The sequence below is a fragment of the Schistocerca cancellata genome, chromosome 5 (assembly GCF_023864275.1).
Source record: "Schistocerca cancellata isolate TAMUIC-IGC-003103 chromosome 5, iqSchCanc2.1, whole genome shotgun sequence".
In the NCBI taxonomy this organism is placed as follows: Eukaryota; Metazoa; Arthropoda; class Insecta; order Orthoptera; family Acrididae; genus Schistocerca; species Schistocerca cancellata.
In genome coordinates, this window is record NC_064630.1 from 273,902,352 (window position 1) to 273,925,449 (window position 23,098).

General features: G+C 39.4%; 1 protein-coding gene across 1 annotated transcript in view; it reads right to left on the reverse strand.

Moving 5' to 3' along the window:
• LOC126188079 (uncharacterized) overlaps window positions 1-23,098 on the reverse strand; it is a 278,375-nt gene that overhangs the window by 130,058 nt on the left and 125,219 nt on the right. The gene's annotated exons all lie outside the window — the stretch shown is intronic.

Below are 23,098 nucleotides of genomic sequence, written 5' to 3' on the forward strand. Positions count from 1 at the left end.
TCTACAAAAAATCAATATGAGTATATTTACTGACTGTTAATCACTGCTACAATATATTTGGCAATAGCATATCTATGATTCTGTTTTTCTGCTTAAGACATTATACATATAAATGTTAGCTGATGCTGACAAAAATGTCAGGAACACAGTTCTCTGTATTTTATTACCTGCATGATTACTGAACAGAGGGAACAGGGTTATTAGAACACTCATGCATTTGAACTGAAATGGGCCATCCATTCAAAATATTTTTACCAAATATTTGCAGCTATTTGAATAATGAAAGTGATATAGACAAGTATTTATTTATAGATATGAATTTATTTATTATATATTACGTATTTTAAGTGAAGTATAATAAAACTGTAAATATTTCAATTCTCTGGGACAGGAACCTTGTGTCTTGCATACAGTAGTATGTCACATGACCAAGGCTGTAAGTAAGCAGAGCAGGCAGAGCGCGTCTCAGGGCTCATTTGCTGGTGTTGTTTCTCTTAAGTTGCCTCCTTGTCATTTGTGGTAAGATTAATGAGATTATGGGTGGTCAGAGTGCTGCACATGCTTACAGTGCCCAATATTTGCATATTTCAGAATTTGTGTAAATTTCAGTTATCACACAGAGCTTTTAAGGGCACTGTGTGTGAATGGTAATACGTATTTCTATTAGTTACAGTCTTTGATAATGTTATATTTCCAAGCATGGACGGGATTTTCCATGTGTCACTAGTGATTAATATAGTGACTTGTACATAATGGATGAAACATTTCCTATCACTCTGCTTACTTCTTAACATCTGTTAAATAGATTTCTTTAGTCAGTTCACTTGTAATGATCACTGCAAGTTAATATTTAATTCAGTGCATTTGCCAACATTATTTATCCCTTGGGATATTTTTTCCTTTGACATTATTTCATTCTTTATCAGTGTAATTTATGTAATTGCTTGAAAATCAAGTTTTTTTTATTTGTCTAACTATTCTGCACACCATCTGAATTTTGTGTTATTTGGGCCAACAGGCAACAGCATGGAATCGAACCCCCTACTGCTTAATGAGACAGATAAATATCTGAGTTGCATAATTTCCCAGCTAGGGGAGGCTATTAGATCTGCACTCAGTTTTAGCACACCACATAAACATAAATCTAAAGGCAACTCCCACCCCGGTTACCATCATAAGCAGGGATAAATTCCAGGATGAACTGATGAAAATATTTGACACCAATCAGCAGAAGGTCTCCTTACTGGAAGAACAATTGAAAAACAGGTCCATCATGGAGAAATGATACATTCGTACATACAGAATGTTTTGTTCCTATACCACATTGTGAATTCAGATTTAACAGAAACTCATAAAGTATTGTATTTGATTAAAAGACTTGCAGAAGACATTTACCAATGCTCTTCTGGTAAGGGCTGTCACAACACCTAGAGAATCCATCAAGTGGTACCAGTATATCAAGAAATAGCAACAGAAAAAATCAGTAGAAATATGACTGACTCCTGAATGTGATCCCTACGGCAGCTCTGAAAGACCACAAAAACCTCACTGTTCTCTGATTCCAGGTAGTGAGAGAAGAGATACAGCATTTTATGAAAACCAGAACTGCAGAACAAGTAATCAAGAGCAAGTAAGCAAGGTGATAACAGCCACAAATGTTTACTGATAGTGTCAGGAGGTAATGGAAAATGTTGAAAAAATGGTGTGTCAATCTTTATCACCAACCTGTCCCCTGCTGAACACACCATGAAGAATGGATTCAGCCAACTCGCCCTTATGGCAGAGCCAGCAAACAACAACCCAGGATTTGACCAATGCAGGTACAACCAACTCATACAGCAAGTATAATGTCCATAGAACAGACATTTGGAAAATAGAGGACAATATGCTGGACACCCTGGACACATTGTATGCTGCTGCAGAGAAAGGACACAAGTTTTCAATGACTGATATGCCACCAGACATCAAACATTACAACAGTTCTATTCACATCAGTCAACTACATATGATTACAATCAGCCTGTGGGACAAATCCCATGGTATACCATAGACGAATTTGCTCCCAAACACACAATAGCTGTTCCCCAATGTACAGAGGTATCAGCTGCACCCATCACCACAGACATTAGGTAATCCATGTGAGGCCACCTTCTATGGAGAGGAGGCTGTCAAATGCAAATCCTACATGGACAACAGCCTCCAAGAGGTCAGAAAATCTCATTGATGTCATTAGACCAAAGTGTCTGGGCACTAGTCGACTCAGGACATTATTTTTCTGTAATGTCGGATTCTTATCATCATCATCCAAGGAAGACAATTTTTTACGATAAAAAATGATTGTGCTGAAAGTTGAAAATGGGAAATATGTGTAGTCAACAGGAACATGTATTGCAAGAATAGTTAACAACAACAGAACACCACCCACTGAACTTTCCACTTAAATGGCATGTAGTCATAACGTCATTCTCAAATGGGAGATCTTGCAGGCATCAGTAATAGACTGTGGAAGATCATCCCAGACTGATGAAGTTGTTGCAACATACACATATAACAAAGATGGCTCTGGGCAGTTGTTTGCCACTGGAGATGTTATTATACCACCATATCAATGACATGAATTGCAGTCATAAATCAAGATGTTCACTTAGGCTATGCAAGGAGCTATTCAGGCTCACAGAAGAAATCTACATACTAGCTACTATCATAAGCATTGAAGATGGTGAAGGAGAAAAAAAGGAGAATTTTGGATCATTAACTGTCACATGTACCCACGACTCATCCCAAAGGGTTTGTGCACAGGGACAATCGAACCAGTCCAGGAAGGGCAGCTTAATGACATCAATGAAAAATCATCCTCTGCTACAACTACAGGCATTGCAGAGGAGTAAGCTACTATAGAACTGGCAGTACCATCTGGCCTGACCAAGAAACAACATCAATCAGTCACAACTATTCTGTATCAATTTTCAGATGGTTTCAAATCAGGAGTGGAGGAAATACAGTCCAAGCGGCCCATATCAACACTGAGGATCATCCACCAAGTACCCAGTGCTCAGGTAAGTGTTGCTGGCTGAATGTTGGATAATCCATAAGTAAGTGGAGAAGATGCTGCAAGATGATATCATTGAACCTTCAGAGAGTCCTTCATCCTCTCCTGTGGTCCTTCTGAAGAAGAAGGGCAGCAAATGGAAAACATCATGGAAAAAGATTTCTACCCATTGTCATGCACTGATGAAACCCTACACTACTTGAAAGAAGTACAGTATTTTTCAGCTATGGACACGCTAACAAGGTACTGGCAAATCCAGGTTGATGAGGCTGACTGGAAAATGACTGCCTCCTTAACTCTTGATGGCCTCAGTTAGTTTATAGCTATGCTGTTTGGACTGTTTAATACTCCAGCCACCTTTGAACATATGATAGACAACCGGCTTCAACATTTTAAATGTGCGAGACATCTGGATGACATTGTCTGTTTTTAAGACACCTGAAGAACATCAGAGCTGCCTGGCAGCAGTTTTGAAGCGTGTTCAGACAGCAGGTCTATGCCTCAATCCAAAAATGTGCCTCCTCACTGCTCAAGAAATAAAAATCGTAGGGCACCTAGTGTATGGTGAGAAGAGTCCATCCCAATCCAAACAAATTAAGACCAGTCACAGATTTTGTGACCACTCAGCATGCTCATGATGTGAGAAAGTGCTTTGGAATTGCTCACACTAAAAGTGACTCATATGGGACTTCTGTACCAAGGTACATCCCTTGCAAAAACTATAGCACAGAGATATCAAATTTTCCTGGAAAAAGATGTAAGAAGGATCTTCCCTTGTTCTTAAGGACGCACCAACATCTTCTCCAGTTCTAGGATTGTATGACAAGAAAGCTGAAGCAAAACTTCGTACCAATGCTAGCAGTTACGGGATCAATGCAGTTCTATTGCAAATTCAGGAAGGTGCTGAAAAGGTAATAGCTTATGCTTCCAGAGAACCCTACTATAACAAGGTCAAGATAAACAATGACACACAACCAGCAAAGAGTGCTTGTAGTGTTTTTGATCATCAACAACTTCCAGGCAGGTTTAATTAAAAAACCAATCACTTTTGTGGTGGATCACGACTCTTTATGCTGGCTGACTAGCCTGAAGAATTCATTAGGTCAACTGGTAAGAGAGCTTTGAGGTGTCAGGTGTATGATGTCAGTGTGGTATACAAAAGCAGACACAAAGATGTCAACTGCCTTCCAAGGAATCCTTTGACAGAACACAACAGTGTGAATAAAATCTGAGTCATCACTGCAATAAATGAACTTGCTGCTGAACAGAGGGAAGATCCAGCACTGCTGAAAACCATAGAATACTTGAAGGAACTGCTCAGTCCATAATTCCAATTAATAAACAGCATTTTTTTTAAGAGGAACTATGATACAGTGGGGTGAAAATGGTCATTTGTCATCCCAGGTAATCTACGACCAGTTGTCTTGGAATATTTTTCATGATGCTCCAACATTCGGTCACTTGGACTTCACGAAGACTCTAGACAGAATCAGATGCATATATGAGATGCAAGCCTCTACAGACTGAAGACACTACATGAACCACTGTAATGAACATTGATGGCAAAAACAAAAACCATAATTACCTCTGGGACATCTGATACCAGACACACCTGCCGTAGCACCATTCCATTATATCAAAATCAAACTCTTGTGGATGTTGTAGTGGTTCCACTGCTTTTATTTCTTCATTTGTTGTCCTCAGTGCCAACATACTGGCTGAAATATGGGGTTGTAATTTGGACACTGACTACTGTAAATATTGTAGCCGACAAATGCACAGTTGTGTTTCACTGTCTTTTACTTTCACTTTTCACAACCCCCCATATGGTCAATGCACTATTGTTTAACTTTCCATAAGCCTCATTAAAAGTTTGCACGTGAACCTCCACATACTGCTACATTAGTTTCCCATTGAACATCTATAAGAGTAAAACCTAACCACAAAGTTCACAGATCTTGAAGAATAATCAGGTATGTATGGGGCAGACACTGTCACTGCTTTTACACCCAGCCTAATTGTTTAACACTTATTTCACAGTTAATTTGAATCATTGTTGTTGTACTAACCAGCACAGGTTACTCGTCTGAAACTTGGCCGTGGTCTGACTGTCTCATGACCAAAAATCGGGCCTTTACTTTTCATCACAATAATAGGTGCTGAAACTACACATTGTTTAAAGTTAAATTTAACTCATTAACTTAACTGAATACATTGAAAAATTCTGTCTTTTTAACACTTTCTTCTACTGAAAGGGTTAGCCCGAATTATTTGTTTAAATGATGAAATTAACATACATCATTATGTAAACAATGCATTTGACAAAACTGTTAATTACTTTGGCATTAATTAAAGTCTGGCTTTGCAAACATGTTTTTGAATATAGCCAAATAAATACTTTAAGAATATCATTAGTTGTTCCTCCAAATGTTTATAACTAGTACAGAATTTATATTTGTTTATACATCAACAATAAAATTTAAGTCACGAACCAATTACTGATTTCACACTATAATAAAAGATACTAACTAGGAATAGTCCAAATAAATTAGAAAATCAATTACATTCATAAAACTAAGCACCAAATTAGATCTGGTGTTGTATTCTTTAAAACTGAGGGCCAAACTTTCTCTTTTATGAAAATGCAGATTATACTCACGTACACTAATGGTAATTAATTAAATGTGAAAAAACGAATTTAAGGAGGCAGATGGAAAAATATGAGGGCAATTTAAATTATCCAAGCTTGCTTCATCACATCATCCCCTCATTGGATTGACCAGATAGATATAGATAGATATTGCAAATAGCTAACTGGACAATTCAATGACCACAAGTGATGCCAGAAACTGTGTTTAAAATCTACACACAAAAAAGTATCACATAAGAAATTTTACCAAAAACTACAGTACATATATTTTTTTTCAAATTTTTACTTATGTGAACTGGCCATATGAAAATCCCCATACAAAATAATTAAATACAGATCACAAAATATCTACAAGTTACACTCTTAACAAAATTTATGTACATTCATCATAAGTGATGTCCTTTTCGGCCTAAACAAGGATTATCTTTTAAAACACATATAATCTGATACAAGTCCTGTCTTGCTTAAGAAAAATTTAATCCCCATGGGTAGTGAAGGAGTTAAATTACCCTGCAAATTGCAGTTCATGTTAAGACAAAAAATTTCACTTGCTCAATGTTTAGTATCTTTTGCAAACACTTTCACACTTTTAATTAGCTTTAACAAACTTTCTCGCCAAGCTGTCCATGCCTTCAACAGGTCCAAGTGGCAGTTAGTAAGGAAATGCACTGCAATCAGCTCCCTTGGAGGTGGTTTTCCTCTGCCACAGTACATGAAAAATCAAACAAAATACCCTACTTTAGTACACTTACTTTTACATCTAGCTAAGTCTAAGAAAATTGTTTAGCACTAAAAATTATAGTCATTACTTCATAAATATCTATACTACATATTTTTCATAACATTACAATAATTAGCACTAAAATTGACTATAGTAAGAAAGGTGGTGGCCAGAAAAAATTTTAATTCAAGTGCACATTACACTACAAAGCATTACTCTTAAGTCATAACTTTCTGAAACTTGTTAAACTTGAAAGATTTTTATTTCTTTCCCATTTGGCAAATAGCAAACATTCAAGATATGCAGTAGCATAGATTTACTAACCATTACTTTATGACAAAAGAATAGAGTCACCATCACATAGCTTAATTACTATTCAAATTAAAATTAAGGGGATGGAAGTTGTACCAAATCATTGCCCTATTTCTCCACTCTGAGTACTACTCTCATTGAAACAGTAAATTAAATCCTCACAACATCACAAAATGTCACCAAGTAGTTGACCTGTCAGAATATTTACATCAGTCTAGCACCACAGTTCTCAGTTAATCACCATTAATCACCAAAATTACTTTCCTTCATTCCACTATCTACATCTACATCTACATTTATACTCCGCAAGCCACCCAACACTGTGTGGCAGAGGGCACTTTACGTGCCACTCTCATTACCTCCCTTTCCTGTTCCAGTCATGTATGGTTCACGGGAAGAACGACTGCCGGATAGCCTCTGTGCGTGCTCGAATCTCTCTAAATTTACATTCGTGATCTCCTCAGGAGGTACAAGTAGGGGGAAGAAATATATTCCATACCTCATCCAGAAACGCACCCTCTCGAAACCTGGACAGCAAGCTACACTGCGATGTAGAGCGCCTCTCTTGCAGAGTCTGCCACTTGAGTTTGCTAAACATCTCCGTAACGCTATCACGCTTACCAAATAACCCTGTGACGAAACACGCCACTCTTCTTTCAATCTTCCCTATCTCCTTTGTCAACCCGACCTGGTATAGATCCCACACTGACGAGCAATACTCAAGTACAGGTCGAACGAGTGTTTTCTAAGCCACCTCCTTTGTCGATGGACTACATTTTCTAAGGACTCTCCCAATGAATCTCAACCTGGTAGCCGCCTTACCAACAACTAATTTTATATGATCATTCCACTTCAAATCATTCTGTACGCATACTCCCAGATGTTACAGAAGTAACTGCTACCAGTGTTTGTTCTGCTATCATATAATCATCCAATAAAGGATCCTTCTTTCTATGTGTTCGCAATACATTACATTTGTCTATGTTAAGGGTCAGTTGCCACTCCCTGCACCAAGTGCCTATCTGCTGCAGATCTTCCTGCATTTCACTGCAATTTTCTAATGCTGCAACTTCTCTGTATACTACAGCATTATCCACGAAAAGCTGCATGGAACTTCCGACACTATCTACTAGGTCATTTATATATATTGTGAAAAGCAATGGTCCCATAACACTCCCCTGTGGCATGCCAAAGGTTACTTTAACGTCTGTAGACATCTCTCCATTGAGAACAACATGCTGTGTTCTGTTTGCTAAAAACTCTTCAATCCAGCCACACAGCTGGTCTGATATTCCGTAGGCTCTTACATTGTTTATAAGGTAACAGTGCAGAACTGTATCAAATGCCTTCCGGAAGTCAAGGAAAATGGCATCTACTTGGGAGCCTGTATCTAATATTTTCTGGGTCTCATGAACAAATAAAGCAAGTTGGGTCTCACACGATCACTGTTTTCAGAATCCATGTTGATTCCTACAGAGCAGATTCTGGGTTTCCAGAAATGACATGATACGTGAGCAAAATACATGTTCTAAAATTCTACAACAGATTGATGTCAGAGATATAAGACTACCTGTGCTCTTTTCCAATCATTTGGAACCTTCGGTTCCTCTAGAGACTTGCGGTATACAGCTGTTAGAAGGGGGGCAAGTTCTTTTGCGTACTCTGTGTAGAATCGAATTTGTATCCTGTCAGGTCCTGTGGACTTTCCTCTGTTAAGTGATTTCAGTTGCTTTTCTTCCTCTGTGAAACAGCTTTGGAAAAAGGTGTTTAGTATTTCAGCTTTACGTGTGTCATCCTCTGTTTCAATGCCATTATCATCCCAGAGTGTCTGGATATGCTGTTTTGATCTACTTACTTATTAAACGTAAGACCAAAATGTCCTAGGACTTTCTGTCAAGTCGGTACCTAGAATTTTACTTTCGAATTCACTGAACGCTTCATGCATAGCCCTCCTTACGCTAACTTTGACATTGTTCAGCTTCTGTTTGTCTGAGAGGTTCTGGCTGTGTTTAAATTTGCAGTGAAGCTCTCTTTGCTTTCGCAGTAGTTTCCTAACTTTGTTGTTGAACCACAGTGGGTTTTTCCTGTCCCTCACAGTTTTACTTGGCACGTACCTGTCTAAAACGCATTTTATGATTGCCTTGAACTTTTTCCACAAACTCTCAACATTGTCAGTGTCGGAACAGAAATTTTCATTTTGATCTGTTAGGTGGTCTGAACTCTGCCTCCTATTACTCTTGCTAGACTGATAAACCTTCCTCTCTTTTTTTATATTCCTATTTACTTCCATATTCAGGGATGCTGCAATGGCCTTATGATCACTGATTCCCTGTTCTGCGCTTACAGAGTCAAAAATTTGGGTTTTTTGTTATCAGTAGGTCCCACATGTTATCTCCACGAGTCAGTTCTCTGTTTAATTGCTCGAGGTAATTTTTGGATAGTGCACTCAGTACAATGTCACTCGATGCTCTGTCCCTACCACCCATCATAAACATCTGAGTGTCCCAGTCGATATCTGGTAAACTGAAATCTCCACCTAAGACTATAACATGTTGAGGAAATTTATGTGAAATGTATTCCAGATTTTCTCTCAGTTTTCTGCCATTAATGCTGCTGAGTCGGGAGGTCGGTAAAAGGAGCCAATTATTAACCTAGCTCAGTTGTTGAGTATAACCTCCACCCATAATAATTCACAGGAAGTATCCACTTCTATTTCACTACAGGATAAACTACTACTAACAGCGACAAACATGCCACCACCAGTTGCATGTAATCTATCCTTTTCTAAACACCACCTACATCTACATCTACATCCATACTCCGCAAGCCACCTGACGGTGTGTGGCGGAGGGTACCTTCAGTACCTCTATCGGTTCTCCCTTCTATTCCAGTCTCGTATTGTTCGTGGAAAGAAGGATTGTCGGTATGCCTCTGTGTGGGCTCTAATCTCTCTGATTTTATCCTCATAGTCTCTTCGCGAGATATACGTAGGAGGGAGCAATATACTACTTGACTCATCGGTGAAGGTATGTTCTCGAAACTTCAACAAAAGCCTGTACCGAGCTGCTGAGCGTCTCTCCTGCAGAGTCTTCCACTGGAGTTTATCTATCATCTCCATAATGCTTTCGCAATTACTAAATGATCCTGTAACAAAGCGCGCTGCTCTCCGTTGGATCTTCTCTATGTCTTGTATCAACCCTATCTGGTACGGATCCCACACTGCTGAGCAGTATTCAAGCAGTGGGCGAACAAGCGTACTGTAACCTACTTCCTTTGTTTTCGGATTGCATTTCCTTAGGATTCTTCCAATGAGTCTCAGTCTGGCATCTGCTTTACCGACGATCAACATTATATGATCATTCCATTTTAAATCACTCCTAATGCGTACTCCCAGATAATTTATGGTATTAACTGCTTCCAGTTGCTGACCTGCTATTTTGTAGCTAAATGATAAAGGATCTATCTTTCTGTGTATTCGCAGCACATTACACTTGTCTACATTGAGATTCAATTGCCATTCCCTGCACCATGCGTCAATTCGCTGCAGATCCTCCTGCATTTCAGTACAATTTTCCATTGTTACAACCTCTCGATACACCACAGCATCATCTGCAAAAAGCCTCAGTGAACTTCCGATGTCATCCACCAGGTCATTTATGTATATTGTGAATAGCAACGGTCCTATGACACTCCCCTGCGGCACACCTGAAATCACTCTTACTTCGGAAGACTTCTCTCCATTGAGAATGACATGCTGCGTCCTGTTATCTAGGAACTCCTCAATCCAATCACACAATTGGTCTGATAGTCCATATGCTCTTACTTTGTTCATTAAACGACTGTGGGGAACTGTATCCTATGGCCCTCTGAGTCTCGTGAACGAATAGCACGAGCTGGGTTTCACATGACCGTCTCTTTTGAAACCCATGCTGATTCCTACAGAGTAGATTTCTAGTCTCCAGAAAAGTCATTATACTCGAACACAATAAGTGTTCCAAAATTCTACAACTGATCGACGTTAGAGATATAGGTCTATAGTTCTGCACATCTGTTTGACGTCCCTTCTTGAAAACGGGGATGACCTGTGCCCTTTTCCAATCCTTTGGAACGCTACGCTCTTCTAGAGACCTACGGTACACTGCTGCAAGAAGGGGGGCAAGTTCCTTCGCGTACTCTGTGTAAAATTGAACTGGTATCCCATCAGGTCCAGAGGCCTTTCCTCTTTTGAGCGATTTTAATTGTTTCTCTATCCCTCTATTGTCTATTTCGATATCTACCATCTGTTCCTTTGTAAAAATTTCGGCAGAATTTATCTCTGGCTTCAGCCAGCTTTCTGTACCTATAACGATTTCAGCTTCGGTGCTTTCTGTCAGCACTTAAAGCTCCGGTACTTTACCAACGCAGCTTCGACAGTTTACAATTATAATACCGATTGCTGCTTGGTCCCCGCATGTCCTGACTTTGCCCCGCACCCTTTGCGGCTGTTGCCCTTTCTGTACTTTCCGTAAGCCATCTAACCTAAAAAACGGCCCAGTCCATGCCACACAACCCCTGCTACCCATGTAGCCACCTGCTGTGTGTAGTTGACTCCTGACCAATCCAGTGGAACCCGAAACCCCACCATCCTATGGCACAAGTCGAGGAATCTGCAGCCCACACGGTCGCAGAACTGTCTCAGCCTCTGATTCGGACCCTCCACTAGGCTCTGTACCAAAGGTCTGCAGCCAGTCCTGTCTACAATGCTGCAGATGGTGAGCTCTGCTTTCATCCTGCTAGCAAGACTGGCAGTCTTCACCAAATCAGATAGCCGCCGGAAGCCAGAGAGGATTTCCTCCAATCCATAGCAACACACATCATTGGTGCCAACATGAGTGACCACCTGCAAATGGGTGCACAATGTACCCTTCATGGCATCTGGAAGGACTCTGTCCACATCTGGAATGACTCCCCCCGGTATGCACGTGGAGTGCACATTGGTTTTCTTCCCCTCACTTGCAGCCATATCCCTAAGGGGCCCCATAACATGCTTGACATTGTAGCTCCCAACTACCAGTAAGCCCACCCTCCGTAACTGCCTGGATCTTGCAGACTAAGGGGCAACCAATGGAACAGGACAAGCAGCCGTGGTCGGCCGAAGATCAGTATTAGCTGAAACCGGTTCATCAGACAAACTGGAGAGGCCTTCTGTTCAGCCCTCCGGAATGTCTTTCGCCCCCTGCCACACCTCGAGACGACCTCCCACTCTATCATGGGTGAAGGGTCAGCCTCAGTGTGGGCAGTATCCCGGGCAGCCACAGTCGTAGTCTGATCGGGGTATGCGTGGGACGGGTTGGCCGTCCCTGAGAAACCCCCGTCCGGACCCCCACAGTGATACCCATTGGCAACAGCCCCAAGCTGTGTGACCGAAGTCGACACTGCCTGAAGCTGGGAGTGAAGGGATGCCAACTCAGCCTGCATCTGAACACAGCAGTCGCAGTCCCTATCTATGCTAAATACTGTTGTGCAAAGAACATCTGAACTATCTGCAGAGCGCACAAACAATTCGACACAAAATTTAAATGGTTATTAAAATACAAGACTGCCTAGTAAATGCAGTAATGCTGCTACTTGCGCACTGCTGACACACTGCTCGGTGGCAGAAGGCTAACTGTACTGTCAGTAACACCCAAAGACTATTTGAAAGAAATAAACAAATGACAGACGACTACGTGACTTTACATGTCACAGATATTAAAATGCAAATCTGCCCCTGCTAAATATGAAACTACACAATGATGATTGCCAGATTTAACTAAACAAGTGCGCGAAGAACACTCAAACAAATTTTCAACTTGACTACTACACTTATATGAACGCTAAATAAGCCACTTGCTGCTACTTGCACACTGCTGACACACTGCTCGGTGGCAGAAGGCTAACCACTTTAAGCTCATAATTCCTCAGAACATAAATAGAAGTTTTCAGGTAACATATGGAGCCAATGATGTAGCATTATATGACTTCTACCTCGCTAAAATATTGCTCTTTATGTTAATCTCTCATTCCCAGCCGCAGTGTAATGAACTGCACTATATACAGGGTGTCCCATTCAAACCTCCCTGATTTCAAAGACCCAGAAAAAACACTGTAGATACGACAATGAAAAATGCACCACATTGTAGAGCATCTCAAAGAATTTATTTATTTATCATCAATACACCTCTACATGTGAAACATTTGTAGCATGAAGAATATCGAGTCTATATTCAGTTTCTTGCCAATTTCTTTGTAACATTTCCTCTGTTATTGTTGCAATCACATTAGTGATATGATGTCACAATGTAGGAATATCATCAACTTTGGGCACATACATGCGGTCCTTCACGAATCCCCACATGAAGAAATCAAGCGGCATAATGCTGGGTGAACGTGGTGGCCAGTCAATGGGTCCTCCGCGTCCAATCCAATGATTGGGAAATTTCCTATCCAGGAACTTGCAAACAGCCATTGACCAATGCAGTAGAGCTCCATCTTGTTAAAAATGATGTTGGATTGCAAGTCTCATAGCTGAAGGTACACAAACTGCTCCAACATGTCCAGATACACTGACCCATTCACTGTTTATTCCGCAAAGAAGAACGGTCCAACTATCCTGTTGTGCATTAGCACGCACCAGACGTTTAGTTTAGGGCTATCACGAATATGTTCAATGACAACATACAGATTTTGCGAACCCCAAATCTGAACATTATGCGTATTAAAGCTTCCTGATAGATGAAAGATTGCCTCATCTGAGAATAAACATCTTTTCAAGAAGCTGGCATTCATATCATTACACTGCAGCATATCCGCAGCAAATTGTTATTGGTGTGGTATGTCATTCAGCATCAGATGTTGCAGAATTTGCACTTTGTAAGCACACACATGAAGACACTGGTGAAATACATGATGCAATGTTGATCAAGGTACATCAAGTTTCCTAGATGCTTCATGAATTGACTTATGTGGGCTTCTGAGAAATGTTTGTCTGATGTCCTCCACTATCTCTTCTCAAACTCCATGACATGTACTGCCAGAATGTTTCAGAACATTTTGTTGGCAGAAACTTCTTATACCATTCCTTAATTGTTTTTAGATAAAGTGGATCACATTCATAAACACAATGATAATTTCTTTGCACAGTTATTGGTGATTTTGTTTCTGCAAACTACAGTACTGCTTGCGTGCGCTGCTGTGGAGTCGCCGTTTTCACTTCATGCAACCATGGCGCTCTCTTGTGGTGATACTTGGCACTTCTGACATGGGAATATAAATTCTTTGAGATGCTCTACAATGTGGCGCATTATTCATTGTCGTATATACTGTGGTTTTTCTCTCCCGGGTCCTTGAAAACCTTGGAAGTTTGAGTGGGACACCCTGTACACAGTACCCAATGTTGCCTAGTTCACAGTTATATCATCAATACAGTACACCACATTTGTTTGCATGCTGTTATCTTTTGCATTAATAATGCCTGTCAGGTCCATTATTTTACTTACATTTCTTACCATGTTAGCTAGTGGAGTGCAAAAAATATCCCTAATGCAGAGACAGGCTCCCTAACCATTAAGACCCTAACATTATTCATTATTTTATTATTTCATTATTGCTTCACTAACTAATACATAAACACCTGGTCTGCTTATCTAATGCAAAACTGACTCTACTGAAAAACACTCCATAGTAACAGATCTTTATTCTAAGGCAAACTTAACTCTCCTTGCCGTTCAGCCAAAGTTATTACTTCACTGTATTCCATCAAATTGCTTAATATTCTAGCCTGAAGGGCAATGTACATACAAATCTTTCTTACTCTTTTCACATGCATTACTCCAGGCAGCTATGTCTAAAGTTTTAATTTCCTGATGTTAAACAAGGCTGTACCATGACACTTCTATGGGTAGATTGTTATCTCCATATACCGATTGCACTGAACACAAACACTTGTATTATACCACAATTAATATTAAGATCTAGTATTCAAGATGATTTTTACTGCATGTTGCCTCTGCTGCTGCACCCAATTATACTAACTTCACACATGAGCTGATTACTTCAGATGTTAATTATCCTCAACATATGCTGACAGCTTTCATTTTCAGCATTTTCAGTTTACCTTATCTCATTGTTTGGATATCATTTTCTATACTAAACTATCCAACTGTACAAAATCACATGAAAGTCGAAGACAGAATGTTTGTGATTCACTTATAAAATACAGATAGGATAGGAGAAGAGTTTGACTGCCTTAGAAAACATGAAAAATGAGACAGACAGCTGGGGTAAGCATTATCACCACATAATGAATCCAACATAGAATGTTGAACTCCCTACTTTCCAATTGCGCAAGAAATTAATCCAAAATATTACATCACTGCTGAGATTTTGAATTACCAACTAATTGCCCTCCAACAGCTGTCCTGCTAATTCCACATTTAATAGTACCTCTTGTTTCACACTGTTTAATTGTTTACCAGAAGCACCAATAATTGTTATTCCAGAAACATGCATTACTACTATTCCCTCTGTGCACTTAATAGATTCAGAAAATGCATGTGGCATACCATTCAAATGACTCTCATCACTACTGGATTTGTCGTTGCTATCATCATTACAACTGCAGTCAGAATCAGAACAACTGTCACTTATGCCATGCTTTAGATTTTGTACCACTTCCACCTTTTTCTGTACTTTAGCCAATTTTGAATCTACAATTTCATTTATTTTTACCGGTTTTCCTCTACCACTACTGCACACTTGATTTCTACCTCAATTTCTGAATCATTTTTAATGTGATCTATTTGGTTCTCAAGTTTAACTCTACTTTCAGCACAAAATTTCTTGAAAACCTTCCTACTACTGTCATCACAAAGTTTCTCTTCTACACACTTACTACTCAATATTAATTTCTCATTCATATCAGGTTCTACTTTCTTCATACCACTTTCCATCCTATCCATACTACTTGCCAGCCTATTGGTAATACTCAAAATTTGCCTTAACATTGCTTCCACTTCCCCGTATGTCATAAACTTTTTCCCTTGTTGACTTTCACTACTAGATTCTTCCTCCTTAACGTTAATGACCTCATCCACTTCAATACTGTTTTCGTCCATTTCACTCTTTCCAATAGGACTTTCATCCCCATCCTTCAGAGTTACATTCATGTTTGATTATAATCATCACCATCTACAGAACCAGTAGCACTTAGGTCCTCCTGTTCATTTAACAGCAGCTTTGTCCTCAGTCCCACTGTCTTGTTTGTTAAAGTCACTTATTATGTATCACTTAATACAAAACAGCTTTTTCTATGAAACTACCTTATTCTCATTCACTCTTCTTTTGCTGCTCTGCTGCCGCTGTTGTGGTTGTCCTCTTGGTCCACCTTCTTCATGGCTGGGGCTAGTTGTGATTTCTCAGCAAGGTGTCTTGTTTGACTCGGTCAGCTGTGTCCACCTGTGTGCTGATTGGCTGCTCCTGTACTCTATGGTGGCTTCCATAGAATCTGCTTGCTGATTAGCTGCTTCACCTTCTTCGTTATGAAACCCCAGCACTGATTTGTGATTGCACTGCTGCACTATAAACCATTCTTGATTTCACTTTTCAGAGTTCGTGTGTCCTTGTTTATTGTGGTTACGTACAACACTCCTAACCTGGGGCACAATATGTAGTGATTCCACCTGCTTTTATTTCTTTGTTTGTTTTCCTCGGTGTCAATGTACTGGCTGAAATATGGGGTTGTAATTTGGACACTGACTACTGTAAATAATGTAGCCGACTGATGCACAGTTGAGTTTCACTGTCTTTTACTTTCACTTTTCACAACCCCTGATATACACATTTATATGGCCAGTGCACTATTGTTTAACTTTCCATGAGCCTCATTAATAGTTTGCAGGTGAATCTCCACATACTGCTACATTAGTTTCCTGTTGAACATCTATGAGCAGTGAAACCTAACCACAAAGTTCACAGTTCTTGAAGAATAATCAGGTATGTATGGAGTAGACACTGTCACTGCTTTTACACCCAGCCTAATTGTTTAACACTTATTCCACAGTTAATTTGAAGCACTGTTGTTGTTCTAACCAACACAGGTTACTCGTCTGAAACTCGGTCGTGGACTGACTGTCTAATGACCAAAAACTGGGCCCTTATATATCATCACAATAATAGGGGCTGAAACTACACATTGTTTAAAAGTAAATTTACAGAAATTACAATTAAAACTTAACTCACTAAGTTAACTGAATACATTGAAAAATTCCATCTATTTAACAGTTTCTTCTACTACAGTGGAAACTCGATTAACCATCATCTTCGGGACCGTGGTTGTGACGGTTGAGCAAATAGATGGATAACAGAAACACTGTATTCCTCCAAAACATAACCTCAATCAATTATTTTATGTATAGACACATATCACTCTCACAGTAATATAATAATATTAAGGAGAGAAAACAAATTAAACACAATTGTAATAGCAAATAAAACTATTTATTACATGATAAAAACATCCGTACAGTAGCTACAAAAGTTGCAAAATACGTAATGTACAGTACTGTACTGTACCGTAAACTTACAGGTGAAATAGTTTATCTACCGTGGAAATAGTCATTCAATTTCTTCTGCCTTTTTGATGTTCGAGCTTTCACCACGGCAATATTTCGTATTTTTGGGAGCAGTAGTGCCTGCATTGCATTAGCCTCTTTTTGACTTTCAGTACATTCTATACACTTGGACAGCATTGTATCAGCCTCTGAATGGCTAATAGTTAGTTTTTCTTCATGGTTTGAACACTCGTCTTCATCAGCCCCTTCTTCTTCTTCTTCTTCTTCTTTGGTGGCACTTACACTGGCAACAGTTTTGTCATCACCCAAAATTTGAAAACCTCCATCCACCTTGTCACACTCTAACCACTTTGATACTTCTTCTGACGTCAAATTTGTGCTGATTTGTAAATTATTGCAAAAACTGACCATCTCGTCAACTGTCACACACTCAGGTTCCACCGATTCTTCACCTCTAGGTTGAGGCCGAAGTTCATTCCAGCCGTTCTTGAGATTTGACACTGACAAATCACTCCATGCACTGGCAATATTGAAAATGGCATCTTTAATACTGTAAGACCTCCAAAACTGTTTTACAAATGTTAATTCATCAGATGAGAGCAAACTTTTGATAAATATTTTTCTATAATGACGTTTCATGTTTTCGATAATTCCCTGATCCATGGGCTGTATAAGTGAATTTGTGTTTGCTGGAAGGAAGAGACATGTTATGTTGCCGTCATCACTTTTCATTTCACAAATAGTGTGCATTGGGGCATTGTCTAATAGCAATAGCGCTTTCTGTGGCAACTTTTTTTCAGCCAAATGTGCTCTAACTTGAGGTACAAATTGTTTGTGAAACCAGTCAGAAAAAATTGATTGAGCCATCCACACACTCTTCCGGGCATAGTAATGTGCAGGAAGTGCATTCAAATTCAAATTCTTGAATGCACGAGGTTTTCTTGATTTCCCAATCACAAGTAGGGGTAGCCTATGATTGCCAGTCGCATTTGCGCAAACCATGGCAGTGATGTGATCTTTTTGTACTTTGAAACCTGGAGCAGCTTTTTCAGAGAGTGATGCTAATGTCTTTTGTGATAAAGCCTTCCAATGAAGCACAGTTTCATCACAATTGTAAACTTCTCCCTAACAAGATTCAATTCAGCCATTTTTTTCTTTAAATTGTTCCCAGAACTCAGCAATTACAGAGCTATCCGCACTGAGTTTTTCTCCACTGATATCAAGTTGGCGAATGCCATGACGAAATTTAAACTTGTCAAGCCATCTGATACTTGCTTTAAAAGATGAGTCACCATCAAGTTTGTTGTTCATTTCAACTGCCTTGGCCATTATTATAGGCCCTGAAAGTGGAATCTCCTGACTTCTTGCTTGTATAAACCATCGGTTCATTGCAGTGTCCAATCCATCATATTTTGCAGGTTTCATTGTCTTTCTTGTTCGCACATCTCCATCCATGCTCTGCATTGTTGACACATGTTGTTCTATTTTATCAGCATCACATTTTATATCATTAACTGTTATTCTTCCAATACCATAAATCAACGCTACACTTGTCGCAATTTCGCCCTTTCTTAAGCGTTTTATAATTTCAAGTTTTTCATTACTGCAAGTCCTAAAACAACACGTTTACGTTTTTCATACATTTTATCAAGTCACTGTATCACACACACCTGCACTAAATACAGTAGTGTAAAATATTAAATCAATAAAGCTTATTCAAGTACAAAACACGTAACATGGCACAGCCTGCTAGATACACTGCAACAATTACAGTCTTCTCGCCATAACTGGAAACCGATCCAGTGGTGATTGTTGACTCACAAGTGAGACAAAGACAAGAAAAGGGGGAGATGTGTTAGAACGTCAACTGAAGTTCATATTTTATGTACCATTCTACGGTGGGCGGGTACATTCACTTCCCACTAAAATAGAGTAAATAAACAAAGCGAACGCGTCACAGCACCTCAGAGCATTCTGTTATTACAGTATTATTATGCTGTTACAGCAGTGACGGTTAACAGAAACTGACGGCTTAAAGAGTGACGGTTACAGATCGACGATGGGAGGTTCAAGAAAACTGAAGAAACACTCGACAGTCATGACGCAGTGAGAAGGACTACCTTTAATACTCATCATTGGAAGATGATGTAACATCATGACCAGACTGCGAGGATCACCAATGCTGCCATTCAGAGGACCTGGTCAAGATCTACATCCGGGCCACTGTAGTCAGCTCCAAGGAGAACTTCTATAACAGTGGGTCATTGTTTGTCCAATAGGGGCTGCAATGCTGAGAGTTGTGGTTTACACAGTGTGTGGTGCACTGGTGGCTGGCTTGTGGTGAGTTGCCGATTCAGATCTGGCTACCAATAGTTATTTGTTATTTATTTATTTGTCATTCCTGGAAGGTTATTGGAACAGCTTATGTTTGGAATATTTGTATAGCATGGAATAATTGATGTTTGTATAAATACCAGCACTGTAGAATATTGCATGTTTCTGCACATAGCTGCACTCTCCATCCAGGAGGTCAGTTCTGTCTACCTAAATGTTGGTGTTCATAATAAATATGCCTTCAGTGCTAAATTTTGCATTTCAGCAACAACTCTGCTTTTGGATATGGACTTCCATGTTGTTACAATGTGACATTATAATATGATCTGACTATGGTTTAAGAATTTGTAAGCAACATTGTAACTTAATGTTGTATTTGTGCCTCTGAAGCCTCATAACATGTCATGTTCTATTCCTGCTACTAATGAATTTTGTTTATTTGGCAAATAAAGTTCACAAAATGGCATCAATTAATTTTATATCTTATGTTCATTGAGACATCATGTTCACTTTATGATGGATGGCTTTGAAAATTACAGGTGACTCAGTATTTGGTACAAATCAGAAAGCAGCATAAACTAACTCAATTTAACAAAGTTCACTGCTGGCTGGACAAAATATTATTCTATATGAGTCTGACATTGTAACTATACACTTTAACAATCCAAATACAATCACATAACATTTCTCTAAATAAAATGCTTCCAGAATGAGATTTTCACTCTGCAGCGGAGGGTGCGCTGATATGAAACTTCCTGGCAGATTAAAACTGCGTGCCGGACCGAGACTCAAACTCGGAACCTTTGCCTTTCGCGGGCAAGCATTCTACCAACTGAGCTATCCAAGCACGACTCACGCCCCGTCCTCACAGCTTTACTTCTGCCAGTACCTCGTCTCCTACCTTCCAAACTTTACAGAAGTTCTCCTGCGAACCTTGCAGAACTAGCACTCCTGAAAGAAAGGATATTGCGGAGACATGGCTTAGCCACAGCCTGGGGGATGTTTCCAGAATGAGATTTTCACTCTGCAGTGGAGTGTGCACTGATATGAAACTTCCTGGCAGATTAAAACTGTGTGCCGGACTGAGACTCGAACTCGGGACCTTTGCCTCTCACAGGCAAGTGCTCTACCAACTGAGCTACCCACACATGACTCACACCTCTCCTCACAGCTTTACTTTTGCCAGTACCTTTTCTCCTACCTTCCAAACTTTACAGAAGCTCTCCTGCAAACCTTGCAGAACTAGCACTCCTGAAAGAAAGGAGAGCTTCTGTAAAGTTTGGAAGGTAGGAGACGAGGTACTGGCAGAAGTAAAGTTGTGAGGACGTGGCGTGAGTCGTGCTTGGGTAGCTCAGTTGGTAGAGTGCTTGCCCCGCGAAAGGCAAAGGTCCCGAGTTTGAGTCTCGGTCCGGCACACAGTTTTAATCTGCCAGGAAGTTTCAAAATGCTTCCAGGTTAATTAACTATACTATTGTCACTGTATTGAGTTATCTGTGTGTGAACAAACACGCTTTTTTCTGAGGCTGAACATGTGCTCATGTTCTCTTGAGAGTTACTTCAAATCACAAGCTTTCTTAAAATGTCATGAAGACTTTAGGGCAACTTTTCCTTAAACAAGGGTGCCTACCAGTCAATGATTTGATGCACAGTGGTTCATTTCAGAAAAACTGGTAATGTGAATGAATGGGAAAGTTCCAACCAAGTTTCTGTGTTAAGTGATACCTCACTGGAAAGTATCTGCACATACTTGCCACATTCACCACAAATGTCAAAACAAAAGCTGTATTGGCAAATTTGAATGTCTTACAGGAGTGTTCGCATAGCGACAAAGAAGCTGAAACTCATTCACATTCCGCATGAGCTTCAAGAACCTGATAGAGGAAAAAGACTACATTACTATCAATGGTTTTTGCATTTTGGTTGCAAAAGTGTTCAGTTGTTGGATTATGTTTTCTACTCCAATGAGGTATGGTTCATCTAAGTGGCTACGCACACATCCAGAACAACAGATATTGGAGTTCAGAATTCTTACATTTTCCATGTGATCCCATCACATTCAAAGGTTGGATTTTGCTCCACAGTTTCACACAGGAATATTATAGGTCCACTTTTTTTTCTTGGAAATGATAAAGGTTGAACATTACCATGGAATCATCCCACAATTCTTAGCTTGTCAGAGGCTGATGATTAACACTGCTGGCTGCAGCAAGGTAGTGGAATAGCATATGAGAAGCAGTACCATGATATTGTAGTGTGACTTCTTTTGAGGGTGGCTTGTGGTAACACAGATCCCCAGATCTGTCTCCCTCAACTTTTTTTCTTTGGGGACATCTGAAGGACAACATCTACAAGAACAATCTTCACACAGTCAACCAACCACAGCACAACACTGCAAGCAAAATATCCTGCATAAGTGTAGTAACCATCCCAAAAGTAGCAGCTAACAGGAAGAACTATGTTGAGGTATGTGTTGCAGCAAATAGAGAACATTTCCAGCATCTATTATGAGAAAAGATAAATTGTAAGAGTATGCATTATATGTACATTAATAAAGATTTGAATTTTTAAATTTAACTTCTGGCTCAGACTGTACACATGATGGCAACTGTAACCATATGGCAGTGGTGGGTACATGATGTAATTAGAAGTGTGAGGCAGTAACAGTGCTGTTTCATTTAGTTTGAATAAGTGAAGATCTTTAAAATTAGTTGATTCGAGACTTTTCAATGAAACAAAATTCTTGCAGCCAGATCTGCCTTGGGACTTCTGCAGCAAAGTCCAATGATCTTTATGACCACCAATTCAACCAGATGAGTATCAGAGTATTTTAATAATGTTGTTTTTCTATTTCAAAACTCAATTTATCATTCTGCTAGGACGAAAATGTTAAACTGATACGGCAAATAATTAACACTTGTGAACTTAAGTTTTCACTTAATTTTCATCTATTTTGTGAGTAGGAGCATTACACTATTATTAAATGTGATGTATTCAAGGACATTTATTTCTCTTTTCAATATTTTGTGGAACATTTTGTCAAAAAATTGGATCTGTAGATTTCAGAATGGTTTGAACTTTTGTGAATGAGTGTATCTGTTGTAATTGGTTTTCTTTGTATCAAACTGTGTTTTCCTTCATCATTATAGGATGTACCATCTAATAAATTTACCTTTTTATTAATTTCCTTTTAAAGCTTAATTTTTACCCTAGGTTTTGATTAATATACTTCAACTCTGGCCTTATAGGAACCTCTTGCTCATGTATTTTAGATTGTGCACTTAATCGCGGATATTGTAGGTCCACTACTATCAGCTGCATAGGGTGCCAGATTTCAGGTGGAAATCCAAAACACTATGTTAGCAGTTGATATGAAACTTTTTTTCTGTCCTTTACTAAGTAAAATTTGTCATTACAAAAGTACCTTGACAACCTAAATGTGAGAA